General features: G+C 43.0%; 3 long non-coding RNA genes across 3 annotated transcripts; 1 reads left to right on the top strand and 2 right to left on the bottom strand.

Moving 5' to 3' along the window:
* Nucleotides 1-593: 593 nt before the first annotated feature.
* Nucleotides 594-4,716, bottom strand: LOC310673976. The gene is made up of 3 exons (XR_014509268.1): nt 4,486-4,716; nt 2,106-2,235; nt 594-791 (listed from the first exon to the last, which is right to left on the bottom strand). It is a non-coding gene; the product is annotated as an uncharacterized lncRNA (long non-coding RNA).
* Nucleotides 4,717-9,653: 4,937 nt separating this feature from the next.
* Nucleotides 9,654-15,479, bottom strand: LOC310673977. Its single transcript, XR_014509269.1, has 3 exons — nt 15,321-15,479; nt 13,625-13,760; nt 9,654-10,422 (listed from the first exon to the last, which is right to left on the bottom strand). It is a non-coding gene; the product is annotated as an uncharacterized lncRNA (long non-coding RNA).
* On the top strand, nt 9,654-20,732 carry LOC310673982. The gene is made up of 2 exons (XR_014509277.1): nt 9,654-9,898; nt 20,505-20,732. It is a non-coding gene; the product is annotated as an uncharacterized lncRNA (long non-coding RNA).
* The last annotated feature ends 4,468 nt before the right edge of the window (nt 20,733-25,200 follow it).

The following is a 25,200-nucleotide window of genomic DNA, read 5'->3' as shown; positions in this document are numbered from 1 at the left end:
TCTCAGTTTTACCATTCCCAGTGAGAAAAATCACACTGTAGCAGTTAATGGTGCTGGACCAGCACTTGGGAGACCAGGGTTCAAATCCATGAAGCTCACAGCCTGACCTTGGACCTGTAAACATCTAAACATATATCAGGAAATCCTACTTCTAAGGGCTTCAATCCTTTACCCATATACAGTCTCTCTCTCCCTCTCCCTCTCCCTCTCTCTCTCTCTCTCTCTCTCTCTCTCCCTTAGCTTGATCAGGGATAAAGGGCTTTCCATATGATGATTAATTACATGCTCAAGTCCCTCCCAGTGAAATCAACAAGGCATAATAATAATAATAATAATAATAATAATAATAATAATAATTAATTGCTCTCTCTTTTAAAAAAATTATTCATTTATTTTAAAAATCATTTCCCACTTTTGACTGCAAAGGTTTTGAAGCAGCTTGGAATAACGCGGAATGCAAAATTTGAAATGTAAATTGAACTTTGGCCAGGCTGTGCCCACCCAGCCAAATGGAACATGCTCAATCCCAGATTCGTCAGGCAAAATAATGAGTGCGTTTTAAGTGATTAAAAACAGAAACAAGGAGCAGAAAGGTATTATTCACCTTTATTGCACAGGGAAGCCATTGTAACCTAACTAGCAATACCAGCTGTGTGTTTTTTAAGATTAAATTCCCTGGTTTTCCCAAGGTTTGCACTGCATGTGAACACTCCAGGTACCAGGATTAGGAACCTTCAGAGCCATTTGTGCTACTCAAATCTCGCCGGATAACTTATGCTCCTGGGCGAGGCCTGTGGAAAGAGAAGAAAGTCAAGTTTAGAAAGCTTAGAAAGTTTAGAAAGGGAGCACATATCACCAGCAACTTTAGCCATACAAGCCTTGTTGAAGTGAATGGGGTTGGAATGAGAAGCATTCATAATAATAATAATAATAATAATAATAATATACCCCGCCCATCTGACTGGATTTCCCCAGCCACTCTGGGCGGCTCCCAACAGAATATTAAAAACACAATAAAACGTCAAACATTAAAAATTTCCCTAAACAGGGCTGCCTTCAGATGTCTTCTAAAAGTCAGATACAGTGGTACCTTGGTTCTCAAACGCCTTGGTTCTCAAATGCCAAAAACCCAGAAGTAAGTGTTCCAGTTTTTGAAAGATTTTCGGAAGCCAGACATCCGATGCAGCTGTCGGCTATTGTTTCTGGGGCACCTGCACCAATCAGAAGCTGTGCCTTGGTTTTCGAACATTTTGGAAGTCAAACGGACTTCCGGAGCAGATTAAGTTTGGCGCTTTTTGTTTTTGCTATTTATTTTGCGATTTTGTTTTTGAGACTTTTTCGGTTAATTTGTGGGGGTTTTTTTGACTGTGTGGAACCCAGTTCAGCTACTGATTGATTGATTGATTGATTATGTGACTGTGAAAATGGATAAAAAAACCCCATCCAAACAGTGACTATCATCAATGCTGCCACTGTACCGCCACTGCGCAATTTCTGTTCTCATTCTGAAGTAAAGTTCTTATTATTTCTGGGTTAGTGGAGTCTGTAACCTGAAGCATCTGTAACCTGAGGTACCACTGTACTACAGTTCAAGGCCAGATTTCAGCCAGGCAGAAGCACTTGAGGAGGGGTGGTAAGACGTGTGGCCTGGGATGGGGTCTTGGTCCAAGACGTGGTCCAAAGTCCATACAGTCTTGGTCCAAGACTTGGTCCAAAGTCCATATAGTGAGGCCTGGGGCTGCCACACTCAACCCCAAGGTCTGAAGTCTCCCCACCTCTGCTCTATTTGAATAAATCCTTTCTCTGGAGGGCTTTCTGGTCCAAGCCCACAAGCCCGTAAGAATGGAGAGCAGTGAGGACCCTGAAGTTGCTCATCTACAGCAGCTTAGCATTTGAACAGCAGACTGAGAAGGCACCTCCCCTAGCCATAGTCTCCCCCACAATGGCGAGATGTATTGTGTGTCTGTTTAAATGCTAGTCTATTATTTCTAAGTTTGCATCTGTACACATACTTTTTCATTCATATCTATGCCCTCCTTTCTGGTGCCTTCTCTTTTTGGCTACTCTAACTCAGCAAAAATGTCATCTACAGGGGCTTCACTTACCATCTGCAGCAGGACATGGTTCCTCCTTTGCAGGTCCCCACATTCTGGAAACCGGGTCTGCAAGCCCCAAGTTGACAGCCACCACCACTGCGGCCACATGCAATTGTATCCTCAGGCGCCTGGGCATCCCCTGTATATCACAAACCAAAAAGATTCCATCCGTGAGAACTGCTCATGATGAACAAGGAAAAACAAGGCAGCCTATGGACTGAGCCCAATTCCCCGCTGCAATAAACGGGTTTGCATAATAAACTAAAATGTCAGCCGAGAAAAGCAAGATCTGTTAGAAGCATGCAGAAGCAAACATGTCCCTGTTTGTCTCAGGAGAAAAACAAACAAACACTGGTGATCATTTATTGCCCCCCTCCTCCAAAAAAACCCCACCATAAAAGGGGAAAGGGGTAAAATTACTTGCATCAAATGTTTCCCAATAGAGCTGAGCATATTATAGCAAAATCACCTTTGAAATCATAGAATCATAGAGTTGGAAGAGACCACAAGGGCCATCGAGTCCAACCCCCTGCCAAGCAGGAAACACCATCAGAGCACTCCTGACATATGGTTGTCAAGCCTCTGCTTAAAGACCTCCAAAGAAGGAGACTCCACCACACTCCTTGGCAGCAAATTCCACTGTCGAACAGTTCTTACTGAAAAACTGAATGGAGTTTTTCCAGAAAAAGAAGAAGGAAAAGTCAGGTTTCCCCCCGAGTCAATCTGAAGGAAGCTACTGTATTACATCAAAGGAACAGAGCTATTGGTACAAAAACCAACATGGGTGGTAGGAAGTCTCCCTTTGTGGTTCTCTAGAGGATGGGTTCCTCAACCCTTGCTTTTGGACATGTCCACTTCCTGATTTTTGTTTTGTTTTGTTTTGTTTTTGGCACAAGTTGGAGAGTTTCTTCTGGAAAGATAACGTCTGTGCTTGGTGAAACTGTAGCCTTTCCCCCAAGAGTCTCCCAAATACCACTTCCTATACAATTGTGTAGCTGGAAGGGGCAAACTACATAAAGTTACTCCTTTCCCCAGCTTTAGCAAGATATGAATGTCTTTATGACATCAGCAGTCATTCCTTCCATTCCTATCCTCACCTCAGACCTATTTCCAAGCCTAGGAAACAACAAACATCACCTTATTGATTGATTGACTGTCATTTGTCGAGAGGTTATGTGGCGTAAATAGTGCGTGACTCAGGCTGGGAAATACCAAAAGTGAAATCTAACATAGTCAGCAACCATCCATAAAGCTGCATTTAAAACACATCAATTTAACATTTCCAGCCAATAAAACAGTCTAACAGGAGTCAAACAGACAAATCTCATCTCAATGCCTGCATGAAAAGATGCCATAATAAAGTCATTGGTTTATTCTATGCCAGTTGCCTTGAGAAGTCAGTCGTGTGATAGATTCACTAGTTTAAAAAGTCACTGGTGTCAACTTACAAAGATGCACTCTCTTTTATTAGAGGCAGGAAATTTTTTATCGTTCCAATGCTTTGATCATTAGAACTGCTCTGTCCCTATAATTTTGTGACCCCATCCCCCCGCCCCCGAGAAAAAACCCTTTTTTTGTTTGCCAACACGGGTGGTGCTGTGGGTTAAACCACAGAGCCTGGGACTTGCCAATCAGAAGGTCGGCGGTTCGAATCCCCGTGACGGGGTGAGCTCCCGTTGCTCGGTCCCTGCTCCTGCCAACCTAGCAATTCAAAAGCACGTCAAAGTGCAAGTAGATAAATAGGTACCACTCCAGCGGGAAGGTAAATGGTGTTTCTGTGTGCTGCTCTGCTTCACCAGAAGCGGCTTAGTCATGCTGGCCACATGACACGGAAGCTGTACGCCAGCTCCCTTGGCCAATAAAGTGAGATGAGTGCCGCAACCCCAGAGTCGGTCACAACTAGACCTAATGGTCAGGACCCCTGTTCTTTTACCTTTACTTATGTACCTTCAATCAATTTGGGAAGAATAGTTGAACACAGAGTAGGGAACTTGGCTTGATTTAGCTAACCAAGTTGTCTTCTAGCAGTGCTGAGTGTGGGTTGGTGACAGAAAAGGATTTTCTTTGGGAACTCAATTCAGGATTGGTGGTTGTGCTATCAGCTTCAGGAGCTGCCTTGCTCTCAATATGCTCTGCTTGTGTATTTATAAACAAGCGTACATTCAAAAGCCCCTATAGGCCTGTAGTGCTCTCTCACAATGAAGAAAGAGGTCCAGAGCCAGAGGTCATCCTTAAATTCCCTTCTCACTGGGAAGACACATACATGCACAAACACTTCTGTAAACCAAAACACCCACCACTTCCCAAGGCTGCTGATAAAAAGCAGACATCTACCAAGCAAATTCGCTTTGAGCTCTATTTCTCATAGAGAGCCTATGGGTCTTCTTACCTGGTACAGCTTGGGATGAAATCAGAACAATGGCAAAGATAAGGAAAAGGGTCTTCATGGCTGAAGCTCAATGCAATCCTTGCTAGATACAGGAATCTGAAAGTCAGGTCAAGTAGAATTTGGCAACTGAGGAGCTGGCTATTTATGAAGTTGGTGTGGGACCCAAGAGGAAAAGGGGGGTTAATAATCCACTGAGAGTTACAAATTAAAGAGGTATTCAAGCGTATTACAAAACTACACACACACCCCCTTTGGATACATAAGGTGGCCAAAATGTCACAATTACGCAACATGGTGTTTTTTTCCATTCCCTACCTAGTTGTTGGTGGGCTGTTTCCACAAAGGACTTCGGATTGGAGTAGAACAGAGGTGGCTTGCTGATTCAGACCAAAGTCCATCTCCTCCAGTTGTCTGCTTCCAGCAGACGTTCACAAGAAGGGCACTCCAACCTATGAACACAATCTAGTTGAATTTTGGGTTAATCAGAATCAATTCAGTTCTGTTCAGGGTCCAGGATTCAGCCAGATCTGATGTAGAGCTCTAATTCTTATTGATGATGACTACACATGACCTCCAGTGACAGAGACCATATTCTTCTCTATGGCAGTTGCTATAGGATGCAAGCCGAAAAGTGCTACTGCCCTATTGTCTTGCTTGATGGCATCTCATAGGGATGTTGTTGGCAACTAGAGGAATAGGATGCAGGAATACCTGGGTATTTTGCCTTATCCATTGCAGGGTAGTTGTTTTTTTAAAATGTTCCTATGGAACTTACTTCCTCAAGATATGGTAATGACCACCAACTCAGATGGCCCTTTCCTGTGTTCCCGCCAAGCCTGCCTGAGAGGGTGGTGAGACTTAGAGAAGGGCCTCCCTTCACATCTATTTCTAAAGCTATCCCATGAAGGCCGAATGCTTACAAAACCAAATGCAGCACTCTAGCATTTTATTTTATTGAATTTTTTTTAAATAGTTCGTGAAAGGCCTTATTTTAAACTGCATGCATTTCAAATGTACCTTTTACATGCAACACACATGGTTTTATACCAGATTAAAACTTTTCAATGTTTTTCAATTCGTTCATCCATAAACTATGCATTTTTGTATGCAACTTTCATGTAAAATACATATTTTGGGGCACAGTTCTTGTGTATTGGTCGGCATTGCAAAATCTGGAGAAGGGCCTGACCCAAATGGGATTACCTTTCTCATTCAGCATTCCTAATGGTAAGGTAAAGGTAAAGGCACCCCCGCCCGTACGGGCCAGTCTTGACAGACTCTAGGGTTGTGCGCCCATCTCACTCAAAGAGGCCGAGGGCCAGTGCTGTCCGAAGACACTTCCGGGTCACGTGGCCAGCGTGACATCGCTGCTCTGGCGAGCCAGAGCCGCACACGGAAACGCCGTTTACCTTCCCGCTAGTAAGCGGTCCCTATTTATCTACTTGCACCCAAGAGTGCTTTCGAACTGCTAGGTTGGCAGGCGCTGGGACCGAGCAACGGGAGCGCACCCCGCCGCGGGGATTCAAACCGCCAACCTTTCGATCGGCAAGCCCTAGGCGCTGAGGCTTTAACCCACAGCGCCACCCACGTCCCTTTTCCTAATGGTAGCCCTAAATAAATCTATTCATGTCCTGAGTTATTTAACTGTTGACGCAAGAAGTCACAAAATGTATTAGAACTCATATAGCTTGTTCTGAACTGGTAGTGGGCAGTTTCTACCAAAGACCTGGGATTGGAGGGAAAGGGAGGTGGGATAAAATATGCTGGGTTTTTTCCAGGTATTGCAACCATTTAATATGTTAATAAGTAGCAGTGACATTGAGAGAGAAGTGAGTTCAGCAGAACTCCAGGTTACAGAGTGTTCACAAATACTTCTGGGTCGTTAGCTCAATGTTGTGGCGAGGGGGGGGGTGAGAAGAAAGGACACTTTGAAAAGGGGGTTGATGCTGTGGGGGGGAGTGCTGTGTCCATATACGTACATCCTGTATCCTATTTGTGGGATGCCCTCCCTTGATGAAGTGTGTCTGTATCCTTCATTATTAACGTACAGGATGAATTTAGAAACATTCCTGCTCACCAAGACACTCCCAAAATGTGTGTGGCCATACCCCTCAACATTTCTCCAATCAAAATAGGGATGTCTTATTCCATCATCATCATCATCATCATCATCATCATCTGGTTTTCTGGATCCAATTCAATTAGGGTTAAGGCCTGGTTTTGGCACAGAAACCGCTTTGGTCAACCTGTATGCAGGGCTGTAGCTAGGGGGTGGTGAGGTGGGCCCGTGCCAGGGGCACAGGTGATGGGGGTGGTGCAACATCAGCTAAAAATATGTCCATTAATATAAAAATTGATTATTGCATCATAAGAAATGGTTTTTAATAGAGGGTGAATTGAATGGGTGGAGGGGGGGTTGGAAGAGAGGCAGAAAGAAGAGCTAATTTGTCCATGGCTCGGGAGCACAATCTGGACGGTTCTTCCAGGGGTGCAAGATCACCTAGTTACAGTTCTGCCTATATGATGACCTCTGTTGAGAGACAAACAAGGGAAACATGTCCCTGTTAATTGTTCTCGACTTCTCAGCGGCTTTCGATACCATCAATCATGGTGTCCTGCTGGAGCGACTCTCCAAACTAGGCATGGGTGGCACTGCTTTGCAGTGGTTCCAGTACTACTTGGATGGTTGTTCCCAGGGGGTATTACTGGGGGAGTGGTTTTCAGCCTTATGGAACCTTCAATGTGGGGTTTGTAGATCTCAATCCTATCCCCCATGTTGTTTAACATCTACATGGATCTGCTGGGTAGGGTTATCCAGAGGTTCGTAGTACTTTGTCAGCGGTATGCTGATGACACTCCGCTCTATTTCTCCTTTACATCTTCAGGTGAGGCAGTGGAAGTGCTGGACCAGTGTCTTGCCTTGGTAACGGACTGGATGAAAGCCAACAAACTGAAGCTCAATCCAGATATGACTGAGGCACTGTTACTGGGGGGTTCCGTAGACACAATGGGTGGGAGGTGGCCTGCTCTTGATGGGGTTACACTTCTTCTGAAGGAGCAAGTTTGTAGCTTGGGGGTTCTCCTGGATCCTTTCTTGTCACTTGAAGCTCAGTTGGCCTCAGTGGCTTGGAGTGCCTTCCATCAGCTTTGACTGGTGGGCCAGCTATGCCCCTATCTGGACAGGGATAGCCTAACTACTGTTGTCTGTGCTCTGGTAATGTCAAGGTTAGATTAATGTAATGCGTTATACATAGGGCTGCCTCTGAAGACGGTTCAGAAATTTTAGCTGGTGCAGAATTCAGCAGCCCAGTTGTTCACCAGAGGAAGATGGTTTGAGTATATTACACTGATTCTGGTCCAACTGCACTGGCTACCAATTAGTTTCCAGGACTGATTCAAGGTGCTGGTTTTGACCTATGAAGCCTTAAACGGCTCAGGACCACAATACCTCAAGGACGGCCTCTTTCCATATGAACCTACCTGGACCCTGAGATCATCTTCTGAGGCCCTTCTTTGTGTGCCTCCTCCTTGAGAGGTCCGGAGGGTGGCAAGATGAGAACGGGCCTTCTATGCAGTGGCTCCCCTTCTCTGGAAGGGAAGTTTGCCTGGTGCCTTCATTATATACCTTTAGGCGCCAGGCGAAAATGTTCTTTTTTAACCAGGCCTTTGGTTGATCTGATTTACATACTATGCCCTTTTAAAATGTGGATTTTTTATTTATTTAATTTTTTTTGTACGGGGGGCAGGGAGGCTATTGGGTTGTTGTTTTTATTTTTATTATGTATTTTGTGGTTTTATATCTTGATCTTATTCTGTAAACTGCCCTGAGACCTGGGGGCATAGGGTGGTATATTATTATTATTATTATTATTATTATTATTATTATTATTATTACATTATTTATACCCTGCCCATCTGACTGTGTTGCCCCAGCCACTCTGGGTGGCTTCCAACATATATAAAAATATAGTAAAACATACAGTCATACCTCGGGTTAAAGTCGCTTCAGATTGAGTGTTTTCAGGTTGTGTTTCATGGCGACACAGAAGTAACGGATTCGGTTACTTTCGGGTTTCGCCATTCGCGCATGCACAGACGCTCAAAATGATGTCATGCGCAGAAGTGGCGAATTGCAACCCGCGCATGCGCAGATGTGCAGACGCAGGTTGCATTCTGCCCAGGATGTGAATGGGGCTCCGGAACGGATCCCGTTCGCATCCAGAGGTACCACTGTATAGTAAAACCTTCCCTATACAGGGCTGCCTTCAGATGTCTACCAAAGGTTATCTAATTTATTGTCTCCTTGGTTCAGTGGGTCACATAACTCCATACCCTCCAACCTGTCACTGATGAAAATAGGGGCATCCTACTATACCCTCCAATATTTCACCAGTGAAAATGGGGACATCTTTGTTGAATGGTTTATTTAAATATTAAGGTTCATTATTGTTTCACAAGATGTGTATCTCTTTAAAGGCCAGAGTAAATATTATAACCTAGTTTTACAGCTGTGAAGCAGTATAGCAGATGCTGTTAAGTTGTGTTAATTAAGCTGTGTCAGCAGCTGGGTATAGTATATAAAGAGCAGCGTGTACTCTCTCAGTACCCTGGTGAATGGATTGATGGGTGGGTCATACTTATAGATTTAATGTAAGAAGACTTTGTTTTTTGTAATTAAAGCCAAGCAAACGATATTTTTGCGTTTCTTCATTGTTTCCTGAACGTGTGGTCTCCCCAGCACACTTTCTGCAGCGCAATTAATCTGCTAAATATGCAACAATCTTAAGGAAAAGCGAGACATTCTGGGATGGCTTCTGTAAATCTGGGACTGTCCCTGGAAATAGGGACACTTGGAAGGGGTGTGTGTGTGAAGGGGGCAGAGAGAGAAATAACTGCTTGAGAAACTCTTTTGGAAGGCAGCCTTCAGAGCAGCAGTTCTTGCCATGCTCCCTTTGAAATGTGGGCCCCAGAGGGTTGGCCATGGATCAGTGTGGCCATTGGCCTGATAAAGGTTAGTCACCTTCAATCCATATAAGCTATGTATAACAAAGAAAGAGAACTGGCAATGGGGAAGAGATGGAGAAATGTTTCGAATTAGAAATGGAGAGAGTAAGCCATTATTTGTGGATCCACAGACAGAAAGAAAAGAAATGCTTCAAATTGTCCTGTTGAAGATCAACTTTCTTTTATTAACGTTTAGCAGGAGAAAAAACACAGAATGATCAATCAGTGCAAATAGCACACCCCATATTCCATGTTTGCATTCACAATGACCAAAGACTTTTTTCGCTAGTGTGTCTGTCCAAAGATCCATATGAAGTTGTGGTGATCTACAGGGATCACAATTAACATGGGATATAAGGCAATGCCACATAGTACTTGCAGAGTGCCAGAGAAAGAGAGGGACTGGGAGGTATGGACATAAAACCATAATTAGTCATGCTTAGAGTAGACCTATTACAATCCTAACATGACTGGAAGTCTTGCTCCAATCCAAACTGAAAGGTGGATGAAGGGTGGATGAAAGAGAAGACTTTTAAAATATGCATATTATAATATTTATGTATTTTTATAACAAATATTCTCCAATTTAATACATAACTTTTAATAAATCTAAAAAACAGATTATTATAATTATTATTTTTAAAATATTTTCCTTATCCATCTTTCAACACCATTGGTTTTCAATGTCACAGCAGAGAAATCCTTTTTTTTTTAATGTTTTCTTAACTATTGGGAATTTGTTTCATTTCCAGAATGTTGCGTACAGAACTGTATGAATCGAGGAAGGGGTCGATTTTCTCCAGCACTTAAATCCATTCAGATAAGCAGCTCTTCACCCTTGACTCTAAAGCTGATCTCAGCCATTTCAGAAGTAGACAGAGAAGAATATCAGAGGTCTTGCATTGACTGTACTTGGCTCATTGACTCCAAGGACTACCGAAAGAAAAGACAGATCATTAATACCCAACTCTGGTCATACTTTGTCTGATACACTCTTAAATGGCAAGTCTCTACAGTTCCCACACTCTACAGCCGTACAACCTAACCCAAGACAACGATATACCAATAAAGTTAGGAGCTGTCTTGATTCTAATCTCTCCCTATGGGACAAAATAAAGGAGGCAGTGACGTAATGGTTATGCTTCATCTCATATTAACTGAGGCAGTTTATCTAATTATTGACTCACACAATTATGGTCTGCATTGGTAATGACGATGGGAGTAAGGGGTTTTTCAGGCATCCTAGTCCAGACATTTGCTGGGGCTAAGCTTGAATAAAAGCACTGTCTGTGATTCAGAGAATTCTGCAAGCATGTTCGGACTCTCTGGATTTCCTGTTCTGACACCATCTCTTTGTACTGCATTAGAGGTCGAGCCACAGGATCCTCTGATGTTTGGTAGTTAAAGTTATCAAGCACAAACTATTCAAGCGTATGGAGGCAAAAAAATCAAATGTCTGCTGACTTGATAGTAATAGGCTATCTCATTCAATGTGTCCTCTGTAGTACCCCGTGTTATATCAATAAAAGTGCTTTAAGATGTTTGCACAGAGATAGGGATTATTATTATTATTATTCAGGCATGTCTTGGGCCTTATAGTCTGACCTTATACCATTTGTAAATATGTTGCATTCTGCTTGACTGTTGTTTTTATTGGATTTATTGATAGGTAATGATGTTTTCATACAAAGATTACCATAATAAAAGACAAAAGTGGAAAGGACCTAACAGAAGCAGAAGACATCAAGAAGAGGTGGGAAGAATACACAGAGGAACTATACCAGAAAGAAATGGATGTCTTGTATACCCCAGGTAGTGTGGTTGCTGACCTTGAGCCAGACATCCTGGGGAGTGAAGTCAAATGGGCCTTAGAAAGCACTGCTAATAACAAGGCCAGTGGAAGTGATGATATTCCAGCTGAACTATTTAAAATTTTAAAAGATGATGCAGTTAAGGTGCTACACTCAATATGCCAGCCAATTTGGAAAACTCAGCAGTGGCCAGAGGATTGGAGATCAGTCTACATCCCAATCCCAAAGAAGGGCAGTGCCAAAGAATGCTCCAACTACCGCACAATTGCACTCATTTCACACGCTAGCAAGGTTATGCTTAAAATTCTACAAGGAAGGCTCAGGCAGTATGTGGACCGAGAACTCCCAGAAGTGCAAGGTGGATTTCGAAGGGGCAGAGGAACCAGAGACCAAATTGCAAACATGCGCTGGATTATGGAGAAAGCTAGAGAGTTCCAGATAGACATCTACTTCTGCTTCATTGACTATGCAAAAGCCTTTGACTGTGTTGACCACAGCAAACTATGGCAAGTTCTTAAAGAAATGGGAGTGCCTGATCACCTCATCTGTCTCCTGAGAAATCTCTATGTGGGACAAGAAGCTACAGTTAGAACTGGATATGGGACAACTGATTGGTTCAAAATTGGGAAAGGAGTACGGCAAGGCTGTATATTGTCTCCCTGCTTATTTAACTTATATGCAGAATTCATCATGCGAAAGGCTGGGCTGGATGAATCCCAAGACGGAATTAAGATCACCGGAAGAAATATCAACAACCTCAGATATGCAGATGACACAACCTTGATGGCAAAAAGTGAAGAGGAATTAAAGAAACTTTTAATGAGGGTGAAAGAGGAGAGCACAAAATATGGTCTGAAGCTCAACATCAAAAAACCGAAGATCATGGCCACTGGTCCCATCACCTCCTGGCAAATAGAAGGGGAAGAAATGGAGGCAGTGAGAGATTTTACTTTCTTGGGCTCCATGATCACTGCAGATGGTGACAGCAGTCACAAAATTAAAAGACGCCTGCTCTTTGGGAGAAAGGTGATGGCAAACCTAGACAGCATCTTAAAAAGCAGAGACATCACCTTGCCAACAAAGGTCCGTATAGTTAAAGCCATGGTTTTCCCAGTAGTGATGTATGGAAGTGAGAGCTGGACCATAAAGAAGGCTGATCGCCTGTGATGCGTGCCTCCTCCCTCCGTGACTGCACTTGGCAAAGACTCACTCGAGGCCAGTCGCCATAAATTCCTTTCTTTATTGCTTTCCGACAAGATTACATCCAGCATAAACAAAGCGACCCGTCTCTCACGAGGCGTTGCTCTAACTACTTTCTCTTTTCCCTCTCCCGCGAGAACAACAGAGCCAACGGCCCAGCCCCTTCCGTCTTTCCCTGTGACGTGGATCCCCCTCTCTCTGAAGCACCCCTTCCTCCCCAGACTCACTGCTCTCTTCTCTGTCCTCTGAGGACTCACTGCTGATTAGTGGAGACCTCTCTCTGTACCCCCTGATTCTCTCCTCCCTTGCTGCCTGCACTTCCCTGACATCGCCGAAGAATTGATGCTTTTTAATTATGGTGCTGGAGGAGACTCTTGAGAGTTCCATGGACCGCAAGAAGATCAAACACATCCATTCTTAAGGAAATCAGCTCTGAGTGGTCACTGGAAGGACAGATTGTGAAGCTAAGGATCCAATACTCTGGCCACCTCATGAGAAGAGAAGACTCCCTGGAAAAGACCCTAATGTTGGGAAAGATGGAGGGCACAAGGAGAAGGGGACAACAGAGGACGAAATTGTTGGATGGTGTTCTCGAAGCCACAAACATGAGTCTGACCAAACTGCGGGAGGCAGTGGAAGATAGGAGTGCCTGGCGTTCTCTGGTCCATGGGGTCACAAAGAGTCGGACATGACTAAATGACTAAACAACAAGAATGATGTTTTCCATGGTTACCTTGTATGCTTTGTTCTCTCTCTTACTGCTTTTAGCTGTCCTGAGCACAATTTGGTGACAAATTGGTGGAAAGGCAGGATACAGATATTGATTGATAGATGGATGGATGGATGGATTGAATGAATGAATGGAAAGAATGTTGGAATGGTCCAATTGAAAACATGATTGTATTAAAACCCATGTGGGGAGGCGCAATGCTCAAATCCTGGTTTCCTAGCAGCAAGATCACTGCTGCAGATCAGGAAAGCAAGAGGGGATGGCATAGCAATGGAAAGGTTGGGGTGGTCCAGGCACACTGGTGGAGCCAATCTGATGCCCCCAGCAGTATGCCTCAACTATGCTAACCTTGCCACCACACTGCCCGATACCATCCTGGTGACAGTTGCATTACCTTTTGCAGCACAGTAGACGTCCGTCTTGGCATGTTCCCCCAGTATGTTCTGTCCTAGGAGGGCATTGTCCATATTTACAGAAACCTCGTGCAAGCCTGCATTCCATGGTATCATCTGCAGGATATCCAGCCCTTCCTATTACAATAAAAAAAGAGAAAGGAAAAGAACCTCCTGAGTTGGCTTGTAGGAGCTAAGTAGGGGAGATGCAGGGGACAGAGCAGAAAACTTTTTTGCGAATGCTACTGGCCTGCAATACCTAGTCTCACACCCTCGTCCTTCCACAGCGAAAAAAGCTTGCCCTCTCCTGGGCTGTGCAAACCACTTTAGTGCTGGAGGCGCTTCTGTTCCTGTTTTGCTTTCTTTCTTTTTTAATTGCAATCATGGCTTGTTAATGCTCTTAAAAGGAAGAAAGGTTGTTTCCCCTGACCTCAGAACTGCTGTTAATAAATTACCAATTGATGAGACCTGCAACAAAATGTTGCATTGTGGGTTGGCTCCTGCTCAAGATTCCAGAAGGAGGCCATGCCCTGTGCCAGGATACTTCATTCCACCCTTCCTTTCCATGATTTTATGTCCCCCACACCCAAGATATTGTTATTATTAATAATAAGGACGCACAGGGGGATGACCTCTGTAAGTATATACGACATTAATGTTATTTATATGTTAAAAAAGGTAAAGTTAAAGGACCTCTGGCAGTTAAGTCCAGTCACAGACAACTCTGGGGTTGCGGCGCTCATCTTGTTTTACAGGCCAAGGAAGCCGGCATTTGTCCGCAGACAGTTTTTCCCGGTCACGTGGCCAGCATGACTAAGGCGCTTCTGGCAAAACTAGAGCAGTGCACGGAAACACCATTTACCTTGCCGCCAGAGCGGTACCTATTTATCTACATGCACTTTTTTGGCGTGCTTTCGAATGGCTAGGTTGGCAGGAGCTGGGACTGAGCAACGGGAGCTCAATTGATATGTTGAGACCCTGTAAATCATTGGAAGCACTGCTTATTATTACACCTGCAATTTGCCAAGGCCTTAGGACCACTTTTCAATCCTCCTTTCCTGCTTTCTCTGGAGTTCAAGGGGACAGCAGGATGGGTCCCCAGCCCTTCAACCTCACTAATGAATCCCTGTGCGTAGCCAATCTGATGCCTTCACTGAACAATGCTAACCTCGCACACAACCAAAGGTCAGCCAGTCCAACCCCCTGAAATGCAGGGATCTGAGCTAAAGCATCTAGGACAGATGGCCATCCAACCTCTACTTAAAACCTCCAAGGAAGGAGAGTCAACAACTTCCAGAGGGAGACCGTTCCATTGTAGAACTACTCTTACTGTCATCTCGTCCAACCCTCTGTAATGCAGGAATCTCAACATGTAGCCCCCCCCCCCCCAATCCAATTTGAAACCATACTGGACACTGTTTAGCTTTGCAAATATACAGCCGTTGCACAAATAACATTGTACAAGCAGGACTGACATGGGCTCAGTAAGCCAATTTATCTGAGGATTGCAGTTCCTTGCAGGATTGCAAGGAAGTGAGTGGTAGCTCTCTACTTTTGTAGGCACACTTACATGGAAAAAAACATTCATTAAATACAGTGTAATTCACAGCTGAATGACTCCATGCTGCCCAGTTTATAGAATCACCTCTAAACCTACTTTTGGACTCTGTACCTCGGAATTATCCACCCATCTCTTACCTGGAATTATTTGGATGAAGACTAAGAAGACAGCAAAGAGAAGGTAAAGGATCTTCATGGCTGAGGCTTGTTGCTATCTCGCTTTGGCGGTGTAGTGAGAAGATGATTTGTAGCCCAGGTGAGGTCCTTTATGAAAAAGGAGACCATATATATAAGGTTTTTGGAGGATTGCGAAACAGTATTTCCGGAACAAGGTGAAGTTTGGGAACATCTGACTATGTACAAAAGAATCTCCATTGCCCTTTCTGGCCACAGAGGTCAGTGACACACAAACATTGCAATGTCCTTCCGTTGGCACCCACACAACACCTTTACTGCTCTCAACTGGGGCAAACAGCCAAGTGACCGAGGTAAGATTTTCCACCTGAGAGTGAGCTAATCCCCTAAAGGGTTGTGGGTTTTAAGCAATGCAGGTCTTGAGCCAACATAACACAATTTCCATAAACCCCAAAATCCATTTCTATGATTTCAGTTTTGCAATAAAGGCTGCCTGATGGGGAGCTGCATATATTTTCCATAATTAACCAAGCCCCAATTGGAGCTGTTTCGGTTTCTACGGCACAAACAGGCAAGCAGTGGACCCCAGTCTCATTTTGGGTGTTTCCCAATGCTTTCTGATGCTGTCCTATTCTTTCATGTGGAGATCTTTCTTTCCTCTTAATTTCCTCCTTCTTTTCCCTGGTCTTCTTAAGAGTTACCCCACCCCACCCCACCATCTTCCTACACCATGTCAGAGCAATTAAGGGCGGTAATTTATCTGATAAATATAAATAATAAACTGATGTGTGTTTGTTTGCTATTTTCCATCATTATTGGTTTCCAAACAGCACAGCGGGTATTCATAACCTTGTGAAGTGTACCATCTGATATGTAGTTTCTGGGACTGTGGTCTCCAATTTTGGAACAGGTCAGGATATAAATGCGTGGTTGGAAATGAAATTAATTTTCTGGCCTGTTCTGAAAGTGGTAACTGTTGTTTCCCAGTTCAGATGAAAATGGACACTGTGGTTGGTTGGTTGGTTGGTTGGTTGGTTAATCAAGATGGTCAATATGGTTCTCCCCTTCCTCATTTGTTCCCTACAACAAGTAAACACTTCTTAGTTTAGTGTGGTAGGAGAGCTGAAAATAATGCCAATTTATTTCACATCTGTCAGCCAATGTGACTCTTTGGTTTCAGATAGTACAGTGGTACCTCTGGTTGCGAATGGGATCCGTTCCGGAGGCCCGTGCGCAATATGAGCAGAATGCAACCTGTGTCTGCGGGTCACGATTAACCACTACTGCACATGCGTGTGATGTCATTTTGTGCATCTGTGCATGTGCGAGCGGCAAAACCCGGAAGTATCCCTTTCTGCTACTTCTGGGTTGCCACGGGACGCAATCTGAAAATGCTCAACTTGAAGCAAACGTAACATGAGGTATGACTGTACATGGTTAGACCAGTCTAAAAAGCCTGGGACAGAAATTTTCATGGCCCTCTAGAGGCTATGGTGGTTCATTTACCAGAAGTAATGTATTTAGTGTTAACTCTGAAAGTATATGGTACTCGATTCTGACCAAAGTAAGAGGATAGAGGGGCTGTGAAAATTTGTGTTTTTGGCTTTTTAGGCTCCTCAACCCATGTAGTATCTGAAACCCAAGGGGCACATTGGTTGCTAGATGGAATTTTATTTCCAGCTCTTCTACCCCACTAGTTATGTAAAATGGCAGCCCATGCCAGCCCTTTCCTACATACAGTATACTGAAATGGGAAAGTGAGGCATGCTGTGACTCACAGCCTGTTACATATTGGCTCAAGCTCCAGAGCCAGGTGACCTCATTTTCAACCTTGAGACTTTACAGCTGAACAGGAGTTGGCAGAAACTGATAAAGCAATGATTGACCAGGTTGAGACTTTCAGTAGGTAATCCAATCCCCCCTGGAGGTGGAAAATCCTACTCTTGCCAAATACTTAATTCAACAATGGTGCTGATTTTGACATACCTGAGTAAATAAAGGGCAATACTCCTTACACCATACTTCCTGTTAAATCAGGTTCCAGCGCAAAATACCTCTCCTCAGGCATGATAGCAATCAGTAAACCTACCAGATTTCATAAGCTTGTTCTGCTCATTTTGTACCTTCCATTACACAAATCTCATGAGTTATCAGTTCAGCAATTGCAGGGTTCCACTAAGTTCCTATACTACATTTCCAGAGGCAGATCTTTCTTAGAAAAGAGTCATTTTAGAGTATCACCCCATCTATTAATAGTGCTAATTGTGGGCATGCCTCCATTTCAGCTTTAAATGTTTGTGATGGCTTCACAACCAATGGCTTCAAGTTATAAGAAAGGAGATGAGCAGAGGTTGGATGGTCATCTGTCATGGATGCATTGCAGGGGGTTGGACTAGATAACCCTTAGGATCCCTTCCAACTCTATGATATTTCTGCAAACACTTCCATCCAAAAAGCTGAGCCCAGTCGGCATTCCAACAAGAAATGGAAAGAAAAGTGCCTTCATATTCATCCAGTGCTTTACCAGCTGCACTGGCTCCCGGTGGAGTACAGGCTCAGGTTCAAGGTTCTGGTTTTGACCTTTAAAGCCCTATGCGGCCTAGGACCCTCGTACCTATGGGACTGCTTCTCCTGGTATGCCCTGCGGAGGACCTTAAGATCCATAAATAACAACACTTTGGAGGTCCGAGCCGCAAGGAGGTTAGATTGGTCTCAACTAGGGTCAGCGCCTTTTCAGCTCTGGCCCTGGCCTGGTGGAATGCCCTACCGCAGGAGATCAGGGCCCTGTGGGATTTGACATCTTTCCGCAGGGCCTGCAAGATGGAGCTGTTCCGCCTGGCCTTTGGGCTGGACTCAGTCTGACCCCGCCCTTATTATTATTATTATTATTATTATTTGATTGAACCCCTAATATGGGATTTTGTATATAAATTTTCCCTCGGCTCTTTTTGCTGGCCCATGTAGGCCCAGCATGGATATTTGGCCCTGGTGAATATTTGACATTTTATCCCCTTATGATATTGATTTATGGGCTACCACTAAAACGAGGCTGTATTTTAAGCTGTATTTTAAGCTATATTTTGTTTGTTTGTTTGTTGTTTAACAAGTTTTTACTGTATTTTATATTTGGTGTTAGCCGCCCTAAGCCCGGTCTTGGCCAGGGAGGGTGGGGTATAAATAAAATCTTCTTCTTCTTCTTCTTCTTCTTCTTCTTCTTCTTCTTCTTCTTCTTCTTCTTCTTCTTCCTCTTCTTCGCAAACCTCCAACAAGTTTGGGAAGACTCAGAGTTTGTGTGTGAAATTTGAACTGGCATACAAAGCTATTTGGGTATAACTTTCAAAGAGCCTTCACATATATATGCAGATGGAGGTTTGAACTGTTTAGGTGACCAAATACTGTTCTACTGTTTTTATATATCTTTCTTACAAAGCAAAAATACCACAAGATAAAAAGATGATTAAGCAACACTACAATCATATATGAAACTGGTAAACTTAAAGACACAAAGGAAGCAAGAAAAAACAAATTGCAAAGCCTTGTGCTAGACTAATAGCTAATTAATAACTTTAAGAGTGGTCAACCAACTTTCTTAATCAAGCAGAAAGAAAGAAAGAAATAATAAAATAAATAAATCTTTCTCTGTGTTTGGTTCTTATATCTTACATGAATTACATAAATTCAAGGATTCATGGAATTGTATAGTTGGAAGGGACCACAAGGGTCATCTAGTCCAGCCCCATGCAATGTAGGAATCCATTTTGTCCAACATGAGGCTCAGATCTATGACCTTGATATTTATTATTCTTAAACTTATTCTTATTGATTGAATTTATATACTACCCTATACCTTGAGGTCTCAGTCTGAATATTAAGAGCCTCTTGCTCTACAGGCTGAGCTATCCCAATTCCTAAATAATAAGTTAGTTTCACCATTGCTTTATATACCATATCTTTATATACCATTATTTGGGAAATGGAACTATGATAGTTCTCCACTTCCCTGAGTCTCATTCCAGGTCCGAGGAAAAGTGATTTTGTTTTTATATTGTTAAAAGGTCATCAGTCAGAAGCCATTACCAAGCTACTGTGAGTGATAAAGGGGTCTGCCTGTAATTCCTAATCTACCTTTGGTCCACCCCTGATTTTTACCATTTTTCACATTGCAATGAAAATGGGGACATCTTTGTTGGATGGTTTATTTAAATATTAAGGTTCATTATTGTTTCACAAGATGTGTATCTCTTTAAAGGCCAGAGTAAATATCATGACCTAGTTTTACAGCTGTGAGGCGGTATAACAGATGCTGTTAAGTTGTGTTAATTAAGCTGTGTCAGCAACTGGGTATAGTATATAAAGAGCAGCGTGTACCTCTCTCAGTACCCTGGTGAATGGATTGATGGATGGGTCATACTTATAGATTTAATGTAAGAAGACTTTGTTTTTTGTGATTAAAGTCAAGCAAACGATATTTTTGCATTTCTTCATTGTTTCCTGAAGATGTGGTCTCCCCAGCACACTTTCTGCAGCGCAATTAATCTGCTAAATATGCAACAATCTTAAGGAAAAGCGGGACATTCTGGGGTGGCTTCTGTAAATCTGGGGCTGTCCCTGGAAAATAGGGACACTTGGAAGGGGGGTGTGTGTGAAGGGGGCAGAGAGAGAAATAACTGCTTGAGAAACTCTTTTGGAAGGCAGCCTTCAGAGCAGTAGTTCTTGCCATGCTCCCTTTGAAATGTGGGCCCCAGAGGGCTGGCCATGGATCAGTGTGGCCATTGGCCTGATAAAGGTTAGTCACCTTCAATCTGTATAAGTTATGTATTACGAAGAAAGAGAACTGGCAATGGGGAAGAGATGGAGAAATGTTTCAAATTAGAAACGGAGAGAGTAAGCCATTATTTGTGGATCCACAGACAGAAAGAAAATAAATGCTTCAAATTGTCCTGTTGAAGATGAACTTTTTTTATTAAGGTTTTGCAGGAGAAAAAACACAGAATTATCAATCAGTGCAAATAACACACCCCATATTCCATGTTTGCATTCACAGTGACCAAAGACTTTTTACGCTAGTGTGTCTGTGCAAAGATCCGTATGAAGTTGTGGTGATCTACAGGGATCAAAATTAACATGGGATATAAGACAATGCCACATATTATTTGCAGAGTGCCAGAAAAAGAGAGGGACTTGGAGGTATGGACATAAAACCATAATTAGTCATGTTTAGAGTAGACCTATTACAATCCATTGTTCTTCTCCTAGCATGATTGGAAGTCTTGCTCCAATGCACACCGAAAGGTGGATGAAAGAGAGGACTTCTAAAATATGCATATTATAATGCATATCATAAGGCACTAGATAATATGATTTTACTTTATGTATTTTTATATCAAATATTCCCCATTTTGATACATAACTCTTTTAATAAATCTAGAAAAAACAGATTATTATTATTATTAAAAAATATTTTTCTTATCCATCTATCAACACCATTGGTTTTCAATGTCACAGCAGAGAAATCCCTTTTTTTAACCTTTTCTTAACTATTGGGAATTTGTTTCATTTCCAGAATGTTGCATACAGAACTGTATGAATTGGGGAAGGGGTCGATTTTCTCCAGCACTTAAATCCGTTCAGATAAGCAGCTCTTCACCCTTGACTCCAAAGCTGATCTCAGCCATTTCACAAGTAGACAGAGAAGAATATCAGATGTCTTGCATTGTCTGTACTTGGCTCATTGACTCTAAGGTCTACCGAAAGAAAAGACAGATCATTAATTCCCAACTCTGGTAATACTTTGTCTGATACACTCTTAAATGGCAAGTCTCTACGGTTCCCACAATTTACAGCCGTACAACCTCACTCAAGACAATGATATACTGATAAAGTTACAATTAGGAGCTGTCTTGATTCTAATCTCTCCTTATGGGACAAAATAAACGAGGCAGTGACGTAATGGTTATGCTTCATCTCATATTAACTGAGGCAGTTTATCTAATTATTGACTCACACAGTTGTGGTCTCTATTGGTAATGACGATGGGAGTAAGGAGTTTTTCAGGCATCCTGCTCCAGACTTCATTTGTACTTCTGGGTACAAATGAATAGGATTCTATTGATGAGCTCCTAGAATTAGGAATTTGCAGAGAGGTAGACATTATAGTCTTTTGCAGGAAAAACAACAACTGGAGTCTTGGAGACTAGCTATAATTGACTGCAGCATAATGGACTTCACACACTCTAGCCCACTTTTTCAGACGTGTGAAGTGAAAACTTGGTTGGCATTTTCACATGGGAATTGAATGGCAATGACTTGCAAAGATTACAGTTGGTGACAAGGTGTTTATATGTCAGACAGCCATGTTTTCAACCCTTTACAGCAGCAGACTGGAGACAGAATCATAGAATTGTGGAGGAATCGTGACATAATAGTAGCAGCATCCAACATTATGCAACTCTTGAAAAGCTCAAGCCAAAAGAGGACACAGCATAGGGGAAAGTGTTTGTGGGGAAAGCAACCAATTCTTCACATTTCTACCATTTAGTGCTCATTTGCTGGGGCTAAGCTTGAATAAAAGCACTGTCTGTGATTCAGAGAATTCTGCAAGCATGTTCGGACTCTCTGGATTTCCTGTTCTGACAGCATCTCTTTCTACTGCCTTAGAGGTCGAGCCACAGGATCCTCGGATTTTTAAGGCCACATTTTTGGTAGTTAAAGCTATTTAGCTCAAACTATTCAAGCATATGGTGGCAAAAAAATCAAATGTCTGCTGACTTGATAGTAATAGGCTATCTCATTCAATGTGCCCTCTGTAGTACCCCATGTTAAATCAAGAGATGTTTGAGATGTTTGAGATGTTTGTACCGAGATGTTTGTACAGAGATAGGGATTTTTAAATTATTATTATTGAGGCATGTCTTGGGCCTTATAATCTGACCTTATACCATTTGTAAATATGTTGCATTCTGTTTGACTGTTGTTTTTATTGGATTTATTGATAGGTAATGATGTTTTCCATGGTTACCTTGTATGCTTTGTTCTCTCTCTTACTGCTTTTAACTGTCCGGAGCACAATTTGGTGACAAATTGCTGGAAAGGCTGGATACAGATTGGATGGATGGATGGATGGATGGATGGATGGAATGAATGAAAAGAGTGTTGGAATAGTTGTTGGATTGATGAATGGATTGATTGATTGATTGATTGATTGAATGAAAAGAATGTTGGAATGGTCCAACTGAAAAGATGATTGTATTAAGACCCATGTGGGGAGGCACAGTGCCCAAAACCGGGTTTCCTGGCAGCAAGATCATTGCGGCAGATCAGGAAAGCAAGAGGGGATGGCATGGCAGAGGAAAGGTTGGGGTGGTCCAGGCACACTGGTGGAGCCAATCTGATGCCCCCAGCAGTATGCCTCAACTATGCTAACGTTGCCACCACACTCCCCGACACCATCCTGGTGACAGTTGCATTAGCTTTTACAGCACAATTGACGTCCGCCATTGCATGTTCGCCCAGTACGTTCTGTCCTAAAGGGGCATCGTCCAATTCTACAGAAACCTCGTGCAAGCCTGCATTCCATGGTATCATCTGCAGGATATCCAGCCCTTCCTATTACAATAAAAAAGGAGAAAGGGAAAGAACCTCCTGAGTAGGCTTGTAGGAGCTAAGTAGGGGAGATGCAGGGGGCAGAGCAGAAAACTTTTTTTGTGAATGCTGCTGACCTGCAATACCTAGTCTCACACCCTCATCCTTCCACAGCGAAAGAAGCTTGCCCTTCTCCTGGGCTGTGCAAACCACTTTAGTGCTGGAGGCACTTCTGTTCCTGTTTTGCTTTCTTTCCTTTTTAATTGCGATCATGGCTTGTTAATGCTCTCAAAAGGAAGAAAGGTTGTTTCCCCTGCCCTCAGAACTGCTGTTAATAAATTACCAATTGAATGAGACCTGCAGCAAAACGTTGCATTGTGGGTTGGCTCCTGCTCAAGATTCCAGAAGGAGGTCATGCCCTGTGCCAGGATACTTCATTCCACTCTTCCTTTTCATGATTTTATGTCCCCCCACCAAGATATTGTTATTATTAATAATACTAATAATAAGGATGCACAGGGGGATGACCTCTGTAAGTATATAGGACATTAATGTTATTGATATGTTAAAAAAGGTAAAGCTAAAGGACCTCTAGCAGTTAAGTCCAGTCACAGACAATTCTGGGGTTGCGGCGCTCATCTCGCTTTAAAGGCCAAGGGAGTGGGCATTTGTCCGCAGACAGTTTTTCTGGGTCATGTGGCCAGCATGTCTAAGGCGCTTCTGGCAGAACCAAAGCAGTGCACGGAAACACTATTTACCTTCCCGTCGGAGCGGTACCTATTTATCTACATGCACTTTTTTGGCATGCTTTCGAATGGCTAGGTTGGCAGGAGCTGGGACTGAGCAACAGGAGCTCAATTGATATGTTAAGACCCTGTAAATCATTGGAAGCACTGCTTATTATTACACCTGCAATTTGCCAAGGCCTTAGGACCACTTTCCAATCCTCCTTTCCTGCTTTCTCTGGAGTTCAAGGGGACAGCAGGACGGGTCCCCAGCCCTTCAGCCTCACTAATGAATCCCTGTGCGTAGCAAATCTGATGCCTTCACTGGACCATGCTAACCTCGCACAGAACCAAATGCAGCCTCTTCAACCAAAGAAAGCACACACAGATATCCTCAGTTAATAATGATAATAAATAAAGTGGGTGGACTGGTGGCCTTAGAAGGTGTCAAAAGGGACATCTGAGGTCCCTTTGTTGGGGAAAGTCTCTAGCAACCATATTCTTTTATGGGAGTTTGCTTACTACAATCAATGTTTCGTCAAATTGTAGAGTTGGAACGGACCTCATGGACTATAGAAGTCAAAGAATTGTAGAGTTGGAAAGAGACCACAAGGGTCATCCAGTCCAACCCCTTGAAATGCAGGAATCTGAGCTAAAGCATCCAGGACAGATGGCCATCCAACCTCTACTTAAAACCTCCAAGGAAGGAGAGTCCACAACCTCCGGAGGGAGACCGTTCCACTGTAGAACTACTCTTACTGCCATCTTGTCCGACCCTCTGTAATGCAGGAATCTCAACATGCAGCCTCCCCCAATCCAATTTGAAACCATACTGGACACTGTTTAGCTTTGCAAATATACAGACATTGCACAAATATCATTGTACAAGCAGGACTGATATGGGCTCAGTAAGCCAATTTATCTGAGGATTGCAGTTCCCGCAGCTGCAAGGAAGTGAGTGGTAGCTCTCTACTATTGTTGGCACACTTACATGGAAAAAACATTCATTAAATACAGTGTAATTCACAACCTAATGACTCCATGCTGCCCAGTTTATAGAATCACCTCTAAACCTACTGCTGGACTCTGTAACTTGGAATTGTCCACCCATCTCTTACCTGGAATTATTTGGATGAAGACTAAGAAGACAGCAAAGAGAAGGTAAAGGATCTTCATGGCTGAAGCTTGGTGCTATCTCACTTTGGCGGTGTAGTGAGAAGATGAATTGAAGCCTTTATGAAAAAGGAGACCATATATATAAGGTTTTTAGAGAATAGCAAAAGAGTATTTCCGGAACAAGGTGAAGTTTGGGAACACCTGACTACGTACAAAAGAATCTCCATTGCCCTTTCTGACCACAGAGATCAGTGACACACAAACATTACAATGTCCTTCCGTTGGCACCCATAAAACACCTTTACTGCTCTCAACTGGGGCAAACAGCCAAGTGACCGAGGTAAGATTGTCCACCTGAGAGTGAGATAATCCCCTAAAGGGTTGTGGGTTTTAAGCAACACAGGCCTGGAGCCAACATAACACAACTTCCATAAGACCCAAAGTCCATTTCTATGATTTCA

This window comes from Podarcis tiliguerta (genome assembly GCF_965153285.1).
Source record: "Podarcis tiliguerta genome assembly, chromosome: 3".
In the NCBI taxonomy this organism is placed as follows: Eukaryota; Metazoa; Chordata; class Lepidosauria; order Squamata; family Lacertidae; genus Podarcis; species Podarcis tiliguerta.
Note: the sequence above shows the minus strand (reverse complement) of the source record. Positions and strands in the feature narration are given on the sequence as shown.